Raw genomic sequence first — 6,597 nt, 5'->3', positions numbered from 1 at the left:
TGTTTGGGCTGTTGAGAGGAGTAAAAAACCATCAAAAAATTCAATCCTGCATGATTCTACCAAGAAAAGTGATTCTTCATGCAAAACGCTGGTTTTTGCTATTGGGCTCTATTGAATAATGAATGTTTTGAATTTTCTCCAAAAGTAAAGTAGTTGCAAACTCATGCTTTTAGAGACTTGTTTGGGCTCATGAGAGGAGTAGAAAAACATCAAAAATTTCAGTCCTGCATGATTCTACCAAGAAATGTGTGTTCAATCAAACCGCTGGTTTTTGATAGTTTGGGCCCTATTGAATAATGAATGTTTTGAATTTTCTCCAAAAGTAAAGTAGTTGCAAACTCATCCTTTTAGAAACTTGTTTGGGCTGTTGAGAGGAGTAAAAAACCATCAAAAATTTCAATCCTGCATGATTCTACCAAGAAATGTGATTCTTCATTCAAAACGCTGGTTTTTGCTATTGGGCTCTATTGAATAATGAATGTTTTGAATTTTCTCCAAAAGTAAAGTAGTTGCAAACTCATGCTTTTAGAGACTTGTTTGGGCTCATGAGAGGAGTAGAAAAACATCAAAAATTTCATTCCTGCATGATTCTACCAAGAAATGTGTGTTCATTCAAACCGCTGGTTTTTGATAGTTTGGGCCCTATTGAATAATGAATGTTTTGAATTTTCTCCAAAAGTAAAGTAGTTGCAAACTCATCCTTTTAGAAACTTGTTTGGGCTGTTGAGAGGAGTAAAAAACCATCAAAAATTTCAATCCTGCATGATTCTACCAAGAAATGTGATTCTTCATTCAAAACGCTGGTTTTTGCTATTGGGCTCTATTGAATAATGAATGTTTTGAATTTTCTCCAAAAGTAAAGTAGTTGCAAACTCATGCTTTTAGAGACTTGTTTGGGCTCATGAGAGGAGTAGAAAAACATCAAAAATTTCAGTCCTGCATGATTCTACCAAGAAATGTGTGTTCATTGAAACCGCTGGTTTTTGATAGTTTGGGCCCTATTGAATAATGAATGTTTTGAATTTTCTCCAAAAGTAAAGTAGTTGCAAACTCATCCTTTTAGAAACTTGTTTGGGCTGTTGAGAGGAGTAAAAAACCATCAAAAATTTCAATCCTGCATGATTCTACCAAGAAATGTGATTCTTCATTCAAAACGCTGGTTTTTGCTATTGGGCTCTATTGAATAATGAATGTTTTGAATTTTCTCCAAAAGTAAAGTAGTTGCAAACTCATGCTTTTAGAGACTTGTTTGGGCTCATGAGAGGAGTAGAAAAACATCAAAAATTTCAGTCCTGCATGATTTTACCAAGAAATGTGTGTTCATTCAAACCGCTGGTTTTTGATAGTTTGGGCCCTATTGAATAATGAATTTTTTGAATTTTCTCCAAAAGTAAAGTAGTTGCAAACTCATCCTTTTAGAAACTTGTTTGGGCTGTTGAGAGGAGTGAAAAACCATCAAAAATTTCAATCCTGCATGATTCTACCAAGAAATGTGATTCTTCATTCAAAACGCTGGTTTTTGCTATTGGGCTCTATTGAATAATGAATGTTTTGAATTTTCTCCAAAAGTAAAGTAGTTGCAAACTCATGCTTTTAGAGACTTGTTTGGGCTCATGAGAGGAGTAGAAAAACATCAAAAATTTCAGTCCTGCATGATTCTACCAAGAAATGTGTGTTCATTGAAACCGCTGGTTTTTGATAGTTTGGGCCCTATTGAATAATGAATGTTTTGAATTTTCTCCAAAAGTAAAGTAGTTGCAAACTCATCCTTTTAGAAACTTGTTTGGGCTGTTGAGAGGAGTAAAAAACCATCAAAAATGTCAATCCTGCATGATTTTACCAAGAAATGTGATTCTTCATTCAAAACCTGATTTTTGCTATTGGGCTCTATTGAATAGTGAATGTTTTGAATTTTCTCCAAAAGTAAAGTAGTTGCAAACTCATGCTTTTAGAGACTTGTTTGGGCTCATGAGAGGAGTAGAAAAACTTCAAAAATTTCAGTCCTGCATGATTCTACCAAGAAATGTGTGTTCATTGAAACCGCTGGTTTTTGATAGTTTGGGCCCTATTGAATAATGAATGTTTTGAATTTTCTCCAAAAGTAAAGTAGTTGCAAACTCATCCTTTTAGAAACTTGTTTGGGCTGTTGAGAGGAGTAAAAAACCATCAAAAATTTCAATCCTGCATGATTCTACCAAGAAATGTGATTCTTCATTCAAAACGCTGGTTTTTGCTATTGGGCTCTATTGAATAATGAATGTTTTGAATTTTCTCCAAAAGTAAAGTAGTTGCAAACTCATGCTTTTAGAGACTTGTTTGGGCTCATGAGATGAGAAGAAAAACATCAAAAATTTCAGTCCTGCATGATTCTACCAAGACATGTGTGTTCATTGAAACTGCTGGTTTTTGATAGTTTGGGCCCTATTGAATAATGAATGTTTTGAATTTTCTCCAAAAGTAAAGTAGTTGCAAACTCATCCTTTTAGAAACTTGTTTGGGCTGTTGAGAGGAGTAAAAAACCATCAAAAATTTCAATCCTGCATGATTCTACCAAGAAATGTGATTCTTCATTCAAAATGCTGGTTTTTGCTATTGGGCTCTATTGAATAATGAATGTTTTGAATTTTCTCCAAAAGTAAAGTAGTTGCAAACTCAAGCTTTTAGAGACTTGTTTGGGCTCATGAGAGGAGTAGAAAAACATCAAAAATTTCAGTCCTGCATGATTTTACCAAGAAATGTGTGTTCATTCAAACCGCTGGTTTTTGATAGTTTGGGCCCTATTGAATAATGAATTTTTTTAATTTTCTCCAAAAGTAAAGTAGTTGCAAACTCATCCTTTTAGAAACTTGTTTGGGCTGTTGAGAGGAGTGAAAAACCATCAAAAATTTCAATCCTGCATGATTCTACCAAGAAATGTGATTCTTCATTCAAAACGCTGGTTTTTGCTATTGGGCTCTATTGAATAATGAATGTTTTGAATTTTCTCCAAAAGTAAAGTAGTTGCAAACTCATGCTTTTAGAGACTTGTTTGGGCTCATGAGAGGAGTAGAAAAACATCAAAAATTTCAGTCCTGCATGATTCTACCAAGAAATGTGTGTTCATTGAAACCGCTGGTTTTTGATAGTTTGGGCCCTATTGAATAATGAATGTTTTGAATTTTCTCCAAAAGTAAAGTAGTTGCAAACTCATCCTTTTAGAAACTTGTTTGGGCTGTTGAGAGGAGTAAAAAACCATCAAAAATGTCAATCCTGCATGATTTTACCAAGAAATGTGATTCTTCATTCAAAACCTGATTTTTGCTATTGGGCTCTATTGAATAGTGAATGTTTTGAATTTTCTCCAAAAGTAAAGTAGTTGCAAACTCATGCTTTTAGAGACTTGTTTGGGCTCATGAGAGGAGTAGAAAAACATCAAAAATTTCAGTCCTGCATGATTCTACCAAGAAATGTGTTCATTGAAACCGCTGGTTTTTGATAGTTTGGGCCCTATTGAATAATGAATGTTTTGAATTTTCTCCAAAAGTAAAGTAGTTGCAAACTCATCCTTTTAGAAACTTGTTTGGGCTGTTGAGAGGAGTAAAAAACCATCAAAAATTTCAATCCTGCATGATTCTACCAAGAAATGTGATTCTTCATTCAAAATGCTGGTTTTTGCTATTGGGCTCTATTGAATAATGAATGTTTTGAATTTTCTCCAAAAGTAAAGTAGTTGCAAACTCATGCTTTTAGAGACTTGTTTGGGCTCATGAGAGGAGTAGAAAAACATCAAAAATTTCAGTCCTGCATGATTTTACCAAGAAATGTGTGTTCATTCAAACCGCTGGTTTTTGATAGTTTGGGCCCTATTGAATAATGAATGTTTTGAATTTTCTCCAAAAGTAAAGTAGTTGCAAACTCATGCTTTTAGAGACTTGTTTGGGCTCATGAGAGGAGTAGAAAAACATCAAAAATTTCAGTCCTGCATGATTCTACCAAGAAATGTGTGTTCATTGAAACCGCTGGTTTTTGATAGTTTGGGCCCTATTGAATAATGAATGTTTTGAATTTTCTCCAAAAGTAAAGTAGTTGCAAACTCATCCTTTTAGAAACTTGTTTGGACTGTTGAGAGGAGTAAAAAACCATCAAAAATTTCAATCCTGCATGTTTCTACCAAGAAATGTGATTCTTCATTCAAAACGCTGGTTTTTGCTATTGGGCTCTATTGAATAATGAATGTTTTGAATTTTCTCCAAAAGTAAAGTAGTTGCAAACTCATGCTTTTAGAGTCTTGTTTGGGCTCATGAGAGGAGTAGAAAAACATCAAAAATTTCAGTCCTGCATGATTCTACCAAGAAATATGTGTTCATTGAAACCGCTGGTTTTTGATAGTTTGGGCCCTATTGAATAATGAATGTTTTGAATTTTCTCCAAAAGTAAAGTAGTTACAAACTCATCCTTTTAGAAACTTGTTTGGGCTGTTGAGAGGAGTAAAAAACCATCAAAAATTTCAATCCTGCATGATTCTACCATGAAATGTGATTCTTCATTCAAAACGCTGGTTTTTGCTATTGGGCTCTATTGAATAATGAATGTTTTGAATTTTCTCCAAAAGTAAAGTAGTTGCAAACTCATGCTTTTGGAGACTTGTTTGGGCTCATGAGATGAGTAGAAAAACATCAAAAATTTCAGTCCTGCATGATTCTACCAAGACATGTGTGTTCATTGAAACGGCTGGTTTTTGATAGTTTGGGCCCTATTGAATAATGAATGTTTTGAATTTTCTCCAAAAGTAAAGTAGTTGCAAACTCATCCTTTTAGAAACTTGTTTGGGCTGTTGAGAGGAGTAAAAAACCATCAAAAATTTCAATCCTGCATGATTCTACCAAGAAATGTGATTCTTCATGCAAAACGCTGGTTTTTGCTATTGGGCTCTATTGAATAATGAATGTTTTGAATTTTCTCCAAAAGTAAAGTAGTTGCAAACTCATGCTTTTAGAGACTTGTTTGGGCTCATGAGAGGAGTAGAAAAACATCAAAAATTTCAGTCCTGCATGATTCTACCAAGAAATGTGTGTTCAATCAAACCGCTGGTTTTTGATAGTTTGGGCCCTATTGAATAATGAATGTTTTGAATTTTCTCCAAAAGTAAAGTAGTTGCAAACTCATCCTTTTAGAAACTTGTTTGGGCTGTTGAGAGGAGTAAAAAACCATCAAAAATTTCAATCCTGCATGATTCTACCAAGAAATGTGATTCTTCATTCAAAACGCTGGTTTTTGCTATTGGGCTCTATTGAATAATGAATGTTTTGAATTTTCTCCAAAAGTAAAGTAGTTGCAAACTCATGCTTTTAGAGACTTGTTTGGGCTCATGAGAGGAGTAGAAAAACATCAAAAATTTCATTCCTGCATGATTCTACCAAGAAATGTTTGTTCATTCAAACCGCTGGTTTTTGATAGTTTGGGCCCTATTGAATAATGAATGTTTTGAATTTTCTCCAAAAGTAAAGTAGTTGCAAACTCATCCTTTTAGAAACTTGTTTGGGCTGTTGAGAGGAGTAAAAAAACATCAAAAATTTCAATCCTGCATGATTCTACCAAGAAATGTGATTCTTCATTCAAAACGCTGGTTTTTGCTATTGGGCTCTATTGAATAATGAATGTTTTGAATTTTCTACAAAAGTAAAGTAGTTGCAAACTCATGCTTTTAGAGACTTGTTTGGGCTCATGAGAGGAGTAGAAAAACATCAAAAATTTCAGTCCTGCATGATTCTACCAAGAAATGTGTGTTCATTGAAACCGCTGGTTTTTGATAGTTTGGGCCCTATTGAATAATGAATGTTTTGAATTTTCTCCAAAAGTAAAGTAGTTGCAAACTCATCCTTTTAGAAACTTGTTTGGGCTGTTGAGAGGAGTAAAAAACCATCAAAAATTTCAATCCTGCATGATTCTACCAAGAAATGTGATTCTTCATTCAAAACGCTGGTTTTTGCTATTGGGCTCTATTGAATAATGAATGTTTTGAATTTTCTCCAAAAGTAAAGTAGTTGCAAACTCATGCTTTTAGAGACTTGTTTGGGCTCATGAGAGGAGTAGAAAAACATCAAAAATTTCAGTCCTGCATGATTTTACCAAGAAATGTGTGTTCATTCAAACCGCTGGTTTTTGATAGTTTGGGCCCTATTGAATAATGAATTTTTTGAATTTTCTCCAAAAGTAAAGTAGTTGCAAACTCATCCTTTTAGAAACTTGTTTGGGCTGTTGAGAGGAGTGAAAAACCATCAAATATTTCAATCCTGCATGATTCTACCAAGAAATGTGATTCTTCATTCAAAACGCTGGTTTTTGCTATTGGGCTCTATTGAATAATGAATGTTTTGAATTTTCTCCAAAAGTAAAGTAGTTGCAAACTCATGCTTTTAGAGACTTGTTTGGGCTCATGAGAGGAGTAGAAAAACATCAAAAATTTCAGTCCTGCATGATTCTACCAAGAAATGTGTGTTCATTGAAACCGCTGGTTTTTGATAGTTTGGGCCCTATTGAATAATGAATGTTTTGAATTTTCTCCAAAAGTAAAGTAGTTGCAAACTCATCCTTTTAGAAACTTGTTTGGGCTGTTGA

This window comes from Dendrobates tinctorius, unplaced genomic scaffold (genome assembly GCF_039654945.1).
Source record: "Dendrobates tinctorius isolate UK_male_01 unplaced genomic scaffold, ASM3965494v1 ptg000048l, whole genome shotgun sequence".
Classification (NCBI taxonomy): Eukaryota; Metazoa; Chordata; class Amphibia; order Anura; family Dendrobatidae; genus Dendrobates; species Dendrobates tinctorius.
The sequence above is the reverse complement of the archived record's forward strand: the minus strand, read 5'-3'. Positions refer to the sequence as shown.